The sequence below is a fragment of the Protomyctophum parallelum genome (genome assembly GCF_964188405.1).
Source record: "Protomyctophum parallelum genome assembly, chromosome: 22".
Lineage (NCBI taxonomy): Eukaryota > Metazoa > Chordata > Actinopteri > Myctophiformes > Myctophidae > Protomyctophum > Protomyctophum parallelum.
The window spans coordinates 28,258,852-28,273,858 of record NC_139714.1 but is presented as its reverse complement, the minus strand read 5'-3'; positions in this window follow the sequence as shown (position 1 = coordinate 28,273,858).

Here is a 15,007-nt window from a genome sequence, read left to right as displayed (position 1 = left end):
AAATTTAGAATTTTTTTCAAATCCTCAAAAATGATGAAAAACGGCGTGCTATAGTATGCCGTACGGTAGGGGCTATAGCCCATGTTCAAAAATGATGAAAAACGAGGTTACATTTTTTTTCAAATTAAAAAAAAACGATGGGCTATAACCCATGTTTTTGAAATTTTGATTTTTTTTTCAAATCCTCAAAAATGATGAAAAACGGCGTGCTATAGTATGCCGAATGGTAGGGGCTATAGCCCATGTTCAAAAATTATGAGAAACGAGGTTAAAAAAAAATCAAAATTTAAAAAAACGATGGGCTATAACCCATGTTTTTGAAAATTTGATTTTTTTTCAAATCCTCAAATATGATGAAAAACGGCGTGCTATAGTATGCCGAATGGTAGGGGCTATAGCCCATGTTCAAAAATTATGAGAAACGAGGTTAAAAAAAAATTCTAAATTTAAAAAAACAATGGGCTATAACCCATGTTTTTGAAATTTTGATTTTTTTTCAAATCCTCAAATATGATGAAAAACGGCGTGCTATAGTATGCCGAATGGTAGGGGCTATAGCCCATGTTCAAAAATTATGAGAAACGAGGTTAAAAAAAAAATCTAAATTTCAAAAAACGATGGGCTATAACCCATGTTTTTGAAATTTTGATTTTTTTTCAAATCCTCAAAAATGATGAAAAACGGCGTGCTATAGTATGCCGAATGGTAGGGGCTATAGCCCATGTTCAAAAATTATGAGAAACGAGGTTAAAGAAAAAATCAAAATTTCAAAAAACGATGGGCTATAACCCATGTTTTTGAAATTTTGATTTTTTTTCAAATCCTCAAATATGATGAAAAACGGCGTGCTATAGTATGCCGAATGGTAGGGGCTATAGCCCATGTTCAAAGATTATGAGAAACGAGGTTAAAAAAAAAATCAAAATTTCAAAAAACGATGGGCTATAACCCATGTTTTTGAAATTTTGAATTTTTTTCAAATCCTCAAAAATGATGAAAAACGGCGTGCTATAGTATGCCGAACGGTAGGGGCTATAGCCCATGTTCAAAAATGATGAAAAACGAGGTTACATTTTTTTTTCAAATTTTCAAAAAACGATGGCCTATAACCCATGTTTTTGAAATTTTGATTTTTTTTCAAATCCTCAAAAATGATGAAAAACGGCGTGCTATAGTATGCCGAATGGTAGGGGCTATAGCCCATGTTCAAACATTATGAGAAACGAGGTTAAAAAAAAATCAAATTTTCAAAAAACGATGGGCTATAACCCATGTTTTTGAAAATTTTAAATTTTTTCAAATCCTCAAAAATGATGAAAAACGGCGTGCTATAGTATGCCGAACGGTAGGGGCTATAGCCCATGTTCAAAAATGATGAAAAACGAGGTTACATTTTTTTTTCAAAATTTCAAAAAACGATGGCCTATAACCCATGTTTTTTGAAATTTTGAATTTTTTTCAAATCCTCAAAAATGATGAAAAACGACGTGCTATAGTATGCCGTACGGTAGGGGCTATAGCCCATGTTCAAAAATGATGAAAAACGAGGTTACATTTTTTTTCAAATTTAAAAAAAACGATGGGCTATAACCCATGTTTTTGAAATTTTGATTTTTTTTCAAATCCTCAAAAATGATGAAAAACGGCGTGCTATAGTATGCCGAATGGTAGGGGCTATAGCCCATGTTCAAAAATTATGAGAAACGAGGTTAAAAAAAAATCAAAATTTCAAAAAACGATGGGCTATAACCCATGTTTTTGAAAATTTGATTTTTTTTCAAATCCTCAAATATGATGAAAAACGGCGTGCTATAGTATGCCGAATGGTAGGGGCTATAGCCCATGTTCAAAGATTATGAGAAACGAGGTTAAAAAAAAAATCAAAATTTCAAAAAACGATGGGCTATAACCCATGTTTTTGAAATTTTGAATTTTTTTCAAATCCTCAAAAATGATGAAAAACGGCGTGCTATAGTATGCCGAACGGTAGGGGCTATAGCCCATGTTCAAAAATGATGAAAAACGAGGTTACATTTTTTTTTCAAAATTTCAAAAAACGATGGCCTATAACCCATGTTTTTTGAAATTTTGAATTTTTTTCAAATCCTCAAAAATGATGAAAAACGGCGTGCTATAGTATGCCGTACGGTAGGGGCTATAGCCCATGTTCAAAAATGATGAAAAACGAGGTTACATTTTTTTTCAAATTAAAAAAAACCGATGGGCTATAACCCATGTTTTTGAAATTTAGATTTTTTTTCAAATCCTCAAAAATGATGAAAAACGGCGTGCTATAGTATGCCGAATGGTAGGGGCTATAGCCCATGTTCAAAAATTATGAGAAACGAGGTTAAAAAAAAATCTAAATTTAAAAAAACGATGGGCTATAACCCATGTTTTTGAAATTTTGAAATTTTTTCAAATCCTCAAAAATGATGAAAAACGGCGTGCTATAGTATGCCGAACGGTAGGGGCTATAGCCCATGTTCAAAAATGATGAAAAACGAGGTTACATTTTTTTTTCAAAATTTCAAAAAACGATGGCCTATAACCCATGTTTTTTGAAATTTAGAATTTTTTTCAAATCCTCAAAAATGATGAAAAACGGCGTGCTATAGTATGCCGTACGGTAGGGGCTATAGCCCATGTTCAAAAATGATGAAAAACGAGGTTACATTTTTTTTCAAATAAAAAAAAAACGATGGGCTATAACCCATGTTTTTGAAATTTTGATTTTTTTTCAAATCCTCAAAAATGATGAAAAACGGCGTGCTATAGTATGCCGAATGGTAGGGGCTATAGCCCATGTTCAAAAATTATGAGAAACGAGGTTAAAAAAAAATCTAAATTTCAAAAAACGATGGGCTATAACCCATGTTTTTGAAATTTTGAAAAATTTTCAAATCCTCAAAAATGATGAAAAACGGCGTGCTATAGTATGCCGAACGGTAGGGGCTATAGCCCATGTTCAAAAATGATGAAAAACGAGGTTACATTTTTTTTTCAAAATTTCAAAAAACGATGGCCTATAACCCATGTTTTTTGAAATTTAGAATTTTTTTCAAATCCTCAAAAATGATGAAAAACGGCGTGCTATAGTATGCCGTACGGTAGGGGCTATAGCCCATGTTCAAAAATGATGAAAAACGAGGTTACATTTTTTTTCAAATTTAAAAAAAAACGATGGGCTATAACCCATGTTTTTGAAATTTTGATTTTTTTTCAAATCCTCAAAAATGATGAAAAACTGCGTGCTATAGTATGCCGAATGGTAGGGGCTATAGCCCATGTTCAAAAATTATGAGAAACGAGGTTAAAAAAAAATCAAAATTTCAAAAAACGATGGGCTATAACCCATGTTTTTGAAAATTTGATTTTTTTTCAAATCCTCAAATATGATGAAAAACGGCGTGCTATAGTATGCCGAATGGTAGGGGCTATAGCCCATGTTCAAAAATTATGAGAAACGAGGTTAAAAAAAAAATCTAAATTTCAAAAAACGATGGGCTATAACCCATGTTTTTGAAATTTTGAAATTTTTTCAAATCCTCAAAAATGATGAAAAACGGCGTGCTATAGTATGCCGTACGGTAGGGGCTATAGCCCATGTTCAAAAATGATGAAAAACGAGGTTACATTTTTTTTCAAATTAAAAAAAAACGATGGGCTATAACCCATGTTTTTGAAATTTAGATTTTTTTTCAAATCCTCAAAAATGATGAAAAACGGCGTGCTATAGTATGCCGAATGGTAGGGGCTATAGTCCATGTTCAAAAATTATGAGAAACGAGGTTAAAAAAAAATCTAAATTTCAAAAAACGATGGGCTATAACCCATGTTTTTGAAATTTTGAAATTTTTTCAAATCCTCAAAAATGATGAAAAACGGCGTGCTATAGTATGCCGAACGGTAGGGGCTATAGCCCATGTTCAAAAATGATGAAAAACGAGGTTACATTCTTTTTTCAAAATTTCAAAAAACGATGGCCTATAACCCATGTTTTTTGAAATTTAGAATTTTTTTCAAATCCTCAAAAATGATGAAAAACGGCGTGCTATAGTATGCCGTACGGTAGGGGCTATAGCCCATGTTCAAAAATGATGAAAAACGAGGTTACATTTTTTTTCAAATTAAAAAAAAACGATGGGCTATAACCCATGTTTTTGAAATTTTGATTTTTTTTCAAATCCTCAAAAATGATGAAAAACGGCGTGCTATAGTATGCCGAATGGTAGGGGCTATAGCCCATGTTCAAAAATTATGAGAAACGAGGTTAAAAAAAAATCTAAATTTCAAAAAACGATGGGCTATAACCCATGTTTTTGAAATTTTGAAATTTTTTCAAATCCTCAAAAATGATGAAAAACGGCGTGCTATAGTATGCCGAACGGTAGGGGCTATAGCCCATGTTCAAAAATGATGAAAAACGAGGTTACATTTTTTTTTCAAAATTTCAAAAAACGATGGCCTATAACCCATGTTTTTTGAAATTTAGAATTTTTTTCAAATCCTCAAAAATGATGAAAAACGGCGTGCTATAGTATGCCGTACGGTAGGGGCTATAGCCCATGTTCAAAAATGATGAAAAACGAGGTTACATTTTTTTTCAAATTTAAAAAAAAACGATGGGCTATAACCCATGTTTTTGAAATTTTGATTTTTTTTCAAATCCTCAAAAATGATGAAAAACGGCGTGCTATAGTATGCCGAATGGTAGGGGCTATAGCCCATGTTCAAAAATTATGAGAAACGAGGTTAAAAAAAAATCAAAATTTCAAAAAACGATGGGCTATAACCCATGTTTTTGAAATTTTGATTTTTTTTCAAATCCTCAAATATGATGAAAAACGGCGTGCTATAGTATGCCGAATGGTAGGGGCTATAGCCCATGTTCAAAAATTATGAGAAACGAGGTTAAAAAAAAATCTAAATTTCAAAAAACGATGGGCTATAACCCATGTTTTTGAAATTTTGAAATTTTTTCAAATCCTCAAAAATGATGAAAAACGGCGTGCTATAGTATGCCGAACGGTAGGGGCTATAGCCCATGTTCAAAAATGATGAAAAACGAGGTTACATTTTTTTTTCAAAATTTCATAAAACGATGGCCTATAACCCATGTTTTTTGAAATTTAGAATTTTTTTCAAATCCTCAAAAATGATGAAAAACGGCGTGCTATAGTATGCCGTACGGTAGGGGCTATAGCCCATGTTCAAAAATGATGAAAAACGAGGTTACATTTTTTTTCAAAAAAAAAAAAAAACGATGGGCTATAACCCATGTTTTTGAAATTTTGATTTTTTTTCAAATCCTCAAAAATGATGAAAAACGGCGTGCTATAGTATGCCGAATGGTAGGGGCTATAGCCCATGTTCAAAAATTATGAGAAACGAGGTTAAAAAAAAATCAAAATTTCAAAAAACGATGGGCTATAACCCATGTTTTTGAAATTTTGTTTTTTTTTCAAATCCTCAAATATGATGAAAAACGGCGTGCTATAGTATGCCGAATGGTAGGGGCTATAGCCCATGTTCAAAAATTATGAGAAACGAGGTTAAAAAAAAAATCTAAATTTCAAAAAACGATGGGCTATAACCCATGTTTTTGAAATTTTGATTTTTTTTCAAATCCTCAAATATGATGAAAAACGGCGTGCTATAGTATGCCGAATGGTAGGGGCTATAGCCCATGTTCAAAAATTATGAGAAACGAGGTTAAAAAAAAAATCTAAATTTCAAAAAACGATGGGCTATAACCCATGTTTTTGAAATTTTGATTTTTTTTTCAAATACTCAAAAATGATGAAAAACGGCGTGCTATAGTATGCCGAATGGTAGGGGCTATAGCCCATGTTCAAAAATTATGAGAAACGAGGTTAAAGAAAAAATCAAAATTTCAAAAAACGATGGGCTATAACCCATGTTTTTGAAATTTTGATTTTTTTTCAAATCCTCAAATATGATGAAAAACGGCGTGCTATAGTATGCCGAATGGTAGGGGCTATAGCCCATGTTCAAAGATTATGAGAAACGAGGTTAAAAAAAAAATCAAAATTTCAAAAAACGATGGGCTATAACCCATGTTTTTGAAATTTTGAAATTTTTTCAAATCCTCAAAAATGATGAAAAACGGCGTGCTATAGTATGCCGAACGGTAGGGGCTATAGCCCATGTTCAAAAATGATGAAAAACGAGGTTACACTTTTTTTTTCAAAATTTCAAAAAACGATGGCCTATAACCCATGTTTTTGAAATTTTGAAATTTTTTCAAATCCTCAAAAATGATGAAAAACGGCGTGCTATAGTATGCCGTACGGTAGGGGCTATAGCCCATGTTCAAAAATGATTAAAAACGAGGTTAAAAAAAAATTAAAATTTCAAAAAACGATGGGCTATAACCCATGTTTTTGAAATTTTGATTTTTTTTCCAATCCTCAAATATGATGAAAAACGGCGTGCTATAGTATGCCGAATGGTAGGGGCTATAGCCCATGTTCAAAAATTATGAGAAACGAGGTTAAAAAAAAAATCAAAATTTCAAAAAACGATGGGCTATAACCCATGTTTTTTGAAATTTAGAATTTTTTTCAAATCCTCAAAAATGATGAAAAACGGCGTGCTATAGTATGCCGAACGGTAGGGGCTATAGCCCATGTTCAAAAATGATGAAAAACGAGGTTAAATTTTTTTTCAAATTTAAAAAAAAAACGATGGGCTATAACCCATGTTTTTGAAATTTTGATTTTTTTTCAAATCCTCAAAAATGATGAAAAACGGCGTGCTATAGTATGCCGAATGGTAGGGGCTATAGCCCATGTTCAAAAATTATGAGAAACGAGGTTAAAAAAAAATCAAAATTTCAAAAAACGATGGGCTATAACCCATGTTTTTGAAATTTTGATTTTTTTTCAAATCCTCAAATATGATGAAAAACGGCGTGCTATAGTATGCCGAATGGTAGGGGCTATAGCCCATGTTCAAAAATTATGAGAAACGAGGTTAAAAAAAAAATCTAAATTTAAAAAAACGATGGGCTATAACCCATGTTTTTGAAATTTTGATTTTTTTTCAAATCCTCAAATATGATGAAAAACGGCGTGCTATAGTATGCCGAATGGTAGGGGCTATAGCCCATGTTCAAAAATTATGAGAAACGAGGTAAAAAAAAAAATCTAAATTTCAAAAAACGATGGGCTATAACCCATGTTTTTGAAATTTTGATTTTTTTTTCAAATCCTCAAAAATGATGAAAAACGGCGTGCTATAGTATGCCGAATGGTAGGGGCTATAGCCCATGTTCAAAAATTATGAGAAACGAGGTTAAAGAAAAAATCAAAATTTCAAAAAACGATGGGCTATAACCCATGTTTTTGAAATTTAGATTTTTTTTCAAATCCTCAAATATGATGAAAAACGGCGTGCTATAGTATGCCGAATGGTAGGGGCTATAGCCCATGTTCAAAGATTATGAGAAACGAGGTTAAAAAAAAAATCAAAATTTCAAAAAACGATGGGCTATAACCCATGTTTTTGAAATTTTGAAATTTTTTCAAATCCTCAAAAATGATGAAAAACGGCGTGCTATAGTATGCCGAACGGTAGGGGCTATAGCCCATGTTCAAAAATGATGAAAAACGAGGTTACACTTTTTTTTTCAAAATTTCAAAAAACGATGGCCTATAACCCATGTTTTTGAAATTTTGAAATTTTTTCAAATCCTCAAAAATGATGAAAAACGGCGTGCTATAGTATGCCGTACGGTAGGGGCTATAGCCCATGTTCAAAAATGATTAAAAACGAGGTTAAAAAAAAATTAAAATTTCAAAAAACGATGGGCTATAACCCATGTTTTTGAAATTTTGATTTTTTTTCAAATCCTCAAATATGATGAAAAACGGCGTGCTATAGTATGCCGAATGGTAGGGGCTATAGCCCATGTTCAAAAATTATGAGAAACGAGGTTAAAAAAAAAATCAAAATTTCAAAAAACGATGGGCTATAACCCATGTTTTTGAAATTTTGAAATTTTTTCAAATCCTCAAAAATGATGAAAAACGGCGTGCTATAGTATGCCGAACGGTAGGGGCTATAGCCCATGTTCAAAAATGATGAAAAACGAGGTTACATTTTTTTTTCAAAATTTCAAAAAACGATGGCCTATAACCCATGTTTTTTGAAATTTTGAATTTTTTTCAAATCCTCAAAAATGATGAAAAACGGCGTGCTATAGTATGCCGTACGGTAGGGGCTATAGCCCATGTTCAAAAATGATGAAAAACGAGGTTACATTTTTTTTCAAATTTTAAAAAAACGATGGGCTATAACCCATGTTTTTTGAAATTTAGATTTTTTTTCAAATCCTCAAAAATTATGAAAAACGACGTGCTATAGTATGCCGAACGGTAGGGGCTATATCCCATGTTCAAAAATGATGAAAAGCGAGGTTAAATCTTTTTTTCAAATTTTCTAAAAACGATGGGCTATAACCCATGTGTTTTGAAATTTTGATTTTTTTTCAAATCCTCAAAAATTATGAAAAACGGCGTGCTATAGTATGCCGTACGGTAGGGGCTATAGCCCATGTTCAAAAATGATGAAAAACGAGGTTAAAAAAAATTCTACATTTCAAAAAACGATGGGCAATAACCCATGTTTTTTTTTATTTTGATTTTTTTTCAAATCCTCAAAATGATGAAAAACGGCGTGCTATAGTATGCCATACGGTAGGGGCTATAGCCCATGTTCAAAAATGATGAAAAACGATGTTAAAAAAAAATATTCAAAATTTCAAAAAACGATGAGCTATAACCCATGTTTTTTGAAATTTTGATTTTTTTTTTAAATCATCAAAAATGATGAAAAACTGCATGCTTTGTATGCCGTACGGTAGGGGCTGTAGCCCATGTTCAAAACTGATGAAAAACTAAGGTTAATTTTCTTTTTCAAAAATTCAAAAAACGATGGGCTATAACCCATGTTTTTTTATTTGTTTTTTGTTTTTCAAATCCTCAAAAATGATGAAAAACGGCGTGCTATAGTATATCGTCTATGACAAGGCAACAGAATGAGCAGAAAATAAAAATGAACCATGTAAATACAATAAATTGAGCAGAGCACTGCAGGGAGTCGAACCCCATTCCGGTAAACCAGAAGTACCACAACCAGTGCCTTAGTTTTTGTTTTGTTGTACGAGGTCCATTCGTTGAAATGTAAATTTTGCATTTCAACAGTAAAGTAATTTCACAATTTACATTGTAGGCAATAATTAATAACGATATGGCACCAGGCCAAAGCCATGGGGAGAGTGTGTGTGAGTCAGTTTGTTAACAGCTAATCTCCAGCACCGTTAACCCGGTCGATGCCAAATTTTGAGAGAGAGAGAGCGAGAGCGAGAGCGAGAGCGAGAGCGAGAGCGAGACAGAGAGAGCGAGACAGAGAGAGCGAGAGCGAGAGCGAGAGAGAGACAGAGAGAGCGAGAGCGAGAGCGAGAGCGAGAGCGAGAGCGAGAGCGAGAGAGAGAGAGAGAGAGAGAGAGACAGAGAGAGCGAGAGCGAGAGCGAGAGCGAGAGAGCGAGAGAGCGAGAGAGCGAGAGCGAGAGCGAGAGCGAGAGCGAGAGCGAGCGAGAGAGCGAGAGCGAGAGCGAGAGATGGGCTATAACCCATGTTTTTGAAATTTTGAAATTTTTTCAAATCCTCAAAAATGATGAAAAACGGCGTGCTATAGTATGCCGTACGGTAGGGGCTATAGCCCATGTTCAAAAATGATGAAAAACGAGGTTACATTTTTTTTCAAATTTAAAAAAAACGATGGGCTATAGGCTAACCCATGTTTTTTTAAATTTTGATTTTTTTTCAAATCCTCAAAAATGATGAAAAACGGCGTGCTATAGTATGCCGAACGGTAGGGGCTATAGCCCATGTTCAAAAATGATGAAAAACGAGGTTACATTTTTTTTTCAAAATTTCAAAAAACGATGGCCTATAACCCATGTTTTTTGAAATTTTGATTTTTTTTCAAATCCTCAAAAATGATGAAAAACGGCGTGCTATAGTATGCCGTACGGTAGGGGCTATAGCCCATGTTAAAAAATGATGAAAAACGAGGTTACATTTCTTTTCAAATTTAAAAAAAACGATGGGCTATAACCCATGTTTTTTGAAATTTTGATTTTTTTTCAAATCCTCAAAAATGATGAAAAACGACGTGCTATAGTATGCCGAACGGTAGGGGCTATATCCCATGTTCAAAAATGATGAAAAGCGAGGTTAAATCTTTTTTTCAAATTTTCAAAAAACGATGGGCTATAACCCATGTTTTTTTAAATTTAGATTTTTTTTTTTAATCATCAAAAATGATGAAAAACGGCATGCTTTGTATGCCGTACGGTAGGGGCTATAGCCCATGTTCAAAACTGATGAAAAACTAAGGTTAATTTTATTTTTCAAAAATTCAAAAAACGATGGGCTATAACCCATGTTTTTTTATTAGTTTTTTGTTTTTCAAATCCTCAAAAATGATGAAAAACGGCGTGCTATAGTATATCGTCTATGACAAGGCAACAGAATGAGCAGAAAATAAAAATGAACCATGTAAATACAATAAATTGAGCAGAGCACTGCAGGGAGTCGAACCCCATTCCGGTAAACCAGAAGTACCACAACCAGTGCCTTAGTTTTTGTTTTGTTGTACGAGGTCCATTCGTTGAAATGTAAATTTTGCATTTCAACAGTAAAGTAATTTCACAATTTACATTGTAGGCAATAATTAATAACGATATGGCACCAGGCCAAAGCCATGGGGAGAGTGTGTGTGAGTCAGTTTGTTAACAGCTAATCTCCAGCACCGTTAACCCGGTCGATGCCAAATTTTGAGAGAGAGAGAGAGAGAGCGAGAGCGAGAGCGAGAGCGAGACAGAGAGAGCGAGAGCGAGAGCGAGAGCGAGAGCGAGAGCGAGAGAGCGAGAGCGAGAGCGAGCGAGAGCGAGAGCGAGAGAGCGAGAGCGAGAGCGAGAGCGAGAGAGAGCGAGAGCGAGAGCGAGAGCGAGAGCGAGAGAGCGAGAGCGAGAGCGAGAGCGAGCGAGAGAGCGAGGGCGAGAGCGAGAGATGGGCTATAACCCATGTTTTTGAAATTTTGAAATTTTTTCAAATCCTCAAAAATGATGAAAAACGGCGTGCTATAGTATGCCGAACGGTAAAGGCTATAGCCCATGTTCAAAAATGATGAAAAACGAGGTTACATTTTTTTTTCAAAATTTCAAAAAACGATGGCCTATAACCCATGTTTTTTGAAATTTTGAATTTTTTTCAAATCCTCAAAAATGATGAAAAACGGCGTGCTATAGTATGCCGTACGGTAGGGGCTATAGCCCATGTTCAAAAATGATGAAAAACGAGGTTACATTTCTTTTCAAATTTAAAAAAAACGATGGGCTATAACCCATGTTTTTTGAAATTTTGATTTTTTTTCAAATCCTCAAAAATGATGAAAAACGACGTGCTATAGTATGCCGAACGGTAGGGGCTATATCCCATGTTCAAAAATGATGAAAAGCGAGGTTAAATCTTTTTTTCAAATTTTCAAAAAACGATGGGCTATAACCCATGTTTTTGAAATTTTGATTTTTTTTCAAATCCTCAAAAATGATGAAAAACGGCGTGCTATAGTATGCCGTACGGTAGGGGCTATAGCCCATGTTCAAAAATTATTAAAAACGAGGTTAAAAAAAAAATCAAAATTTCAAAAAACGATGGGCTATAACCCATCGTTTTTTTTTTTTTCATTTTTTTTCAAATCCTCAAAAATGATGAAAAACGGCGTGCTATAGTATGCCGTACAGTATGGGCTATTAGACGAGCGTCTAAAAATGGGATAAAAACGTCTAAAAATAGTCGTCTAAAACACGTCTAAAAATAGACGTGTTTTAGACGTCTATTTTTAGACGTTTTTTATCCCATTTTTGACCATGGGCTATACACACACGCGTGTGTAAAGGAAGAATCATCTCAGACTGTTTTTCATCAGCGGCAGGTGGAGCGTCACACATGATAATCTCACACACACACACACACACACACACAACCTGCCAACTGTCTGTAGCAGAGGCAACGGGTCAAGCGCTCCACACCATTGAGCCAAGGCACCTTGGGGCATTCAGCACATGTCTCCTGGTGCTTTTGAGTTTTTATTTTCGTAATAAAGATGTGGATTAAACTTCAACCCTGGCATTGGGTCCTTTAATCATTAAAGGACCCAATGCCAGAGTGTAATTGGTTTTCAATGGTGACGTAATGATATGTTTTAGTGTTGGGAGGATTAAAGGTAATTATTAAATATTCTGCTGGTTGGGTTTGTGGGCTGTGAGCTGACCACCCAAGTATCCCCGGTCAGAGAGAGTATGTGACACCAAGGTATATTATTAACAAGGTCAGGTTTATTATCTCCTTAATCCATGGTTTCTACAAACAAAGGAATACATTAGCACCTAGTGCAATGGCAAAGTACTCAGAATACAGCATATTATCTCAACATTATGGCAAAGTGAGCAATAACCGATCAACATGTTGTACAAATAATATATTAAGGTCAATACAGTACATGGGAACAAAGGCTTACTTTGGTCAAGTATGCATGGCTGGAGTAGTGGGTAGACTCAGTGAGGTCTGTAGGTGCTGCATGTTGCCTGTGTGAAGGCTGGAGACTGAGTGAGGTGTGTGGGGTGAGTTGCTGGTTATATGTGGCACACCTAGACTGTGATTGGCTAATGAGTTGAGTGGTGTGATGGCAAACACATGTGTGATTGTGGATGCAGGGAATGGGGAGTGTCCAACAGAGGCTGCCAGTCAGACAGCATGCAGATAATTCACAACAGTAATGCTCCTATGTATACATGTATGTAATCTGGCACCACTGCCATATCAGGCACAAGTAGTCATTACGCCATTTGCTGGGACGGTGCATACGCATCGAATATGCTGGGACGGTGCATACGCATCAAAAGTGGCGCAAAGTAACCACAGTATACCACTAATCAACTTACACATTACATATACATATACATAGGCATTTCCTTTAATCCACCCGGCACTGATCGACATAAATACGTCACCATCGGAAGCCGTCACTCATGCGTATTAATTAATATGCATGAGTATGAGAGACAATTTACAATAAATAATTAAATAATTATAGGCTACTGTATACGTGATAACATATTTTATTTCAGTTTATATACCTTTTTTTCCATCGGATATCGATGATTTATTTTTCTGAGAAACTAAAAAGGGATCCAGAATAGTTCTAAATCGATAAAACTGTATTTCTCTTATAGATATAAACTTGTACCATACTTAATAATAATACTTTTTTACATGCATAAAGTAGGTAGGTACTAGGTAGCAAATAGTTAAACCTAATAATTAAACCTAATAACATTTCAAACATTCCTTCACAGAGAAACTGAGATTTGACAGTTTGTAGCGGTCGAAAGTACTTGCGAGCTCTGCTTGCGCACTAGTAGGCCATTTATGGCCTACTAGTGTGCAACAAGCAAGTATGCACTCGACAGAGTGCAGTTCTAGTTTACTATGTACTTACTGTAGTATACCGTCCGAGACCATCACTCGAGGCCCATATGGTCTCGAATGATTTGTCTTTTTTTCAAATCCCCAAAAATGAAAAATGGCATGCTATAGTATGCCGCCAGAGACCATGGGCTAAAAATAATGAAAAAGAGACCATAGGCTATAGTCCATGGTCAAGGTCCCCTGACCCATGGACTATAGCCCATGGTCTCTCAAAAATATTTGAAATGTTCATTGTTTTATTAATACAGTGCTTTCAAATGTGAGAAGGGTCAAGGGCAGATTTTGGCACGATACACAAAATGTATGTTTCTACTAAAAGAGTGCAAATGGTACATTCACAGTGTTGGAACTGGCCATAAATAGTTAATTTAAGGTAAAATTGGGCTTCAATAATGTATTATTTCACTATTTACATGGGACAATTATATGAAGAGAATGACTACAATAAGACATATGCTTTATTTCATGCACATGCCGATTGCATATACCGAAAGTGATTCCCAAACCTCATTTGGGTTTCACTCAATGTCCTATAGGCTAAATGAGGCTTGTGAGGAACTCCCGAGCGAGATGATCCGAGTGCTAGGTGACTGCAACAAACATTCGATTGCCTTGCCGTGCTGAAGGTCGCTCCCCCCTGATATGTCTCACAGCTTCACAGCGACTGGAGGCATGGTTTGTGGAATTATTTGCTAAAAACAACAGAAACCAAGGAGCATTATATTTAAAAGGTAGGCCTGAAAATGCAATTTCTGTTTACTAAAGAGCTGGAGAGTCATGTCACTGAACAAACACTCTGTCTCTATAGCAATGATTGCTATCACAATATAGATATTTAACTCTTATTTTAAACAAAGGAAAACCACTTGCCCTATATACCTTTAGGGGTTGAGGATTGTTTTTTTAAGCCCCGTTATTCATGTAAATACAAAAATGGGACTGGGTTGGGGAATAACATAAAGGCCTATTTCATGGTCATCATCACGAATAAGCGGCTGCTGTCTGTCCGCTGTTTCATCTTTAGAGTTTACTTTACGCGCAGGGCGCATGACGCTATGCTCATTGAGTTCAACAGCTTGTTTACAACATGGCACAGAAACAAAGGTCCGATTCCTTTGGTGGGCCCGAATCAACAAAGGAACTTCTACGAAGCCCACCCCCCGTAGTTCCCACAGCTATAGACACCAGTGTGACGTGTTCTGGTGAGGAGCTCTACACGTCCTGTGTCTTCGCTTGCTTGTATGAGACATCCTGCCAGGATTCCTTCCTCAAACTGGAGAGAACATAGAAACAGTGGTGCAACGGTTTAACCAAACTCATTGATTTAATTGATTACAACAAATCACTGATTGTTGTGCTATACCCGATTATTCGATTTAATGAAAAAGTAGCCTATTCAATAGAATCATCACAAATATTATTG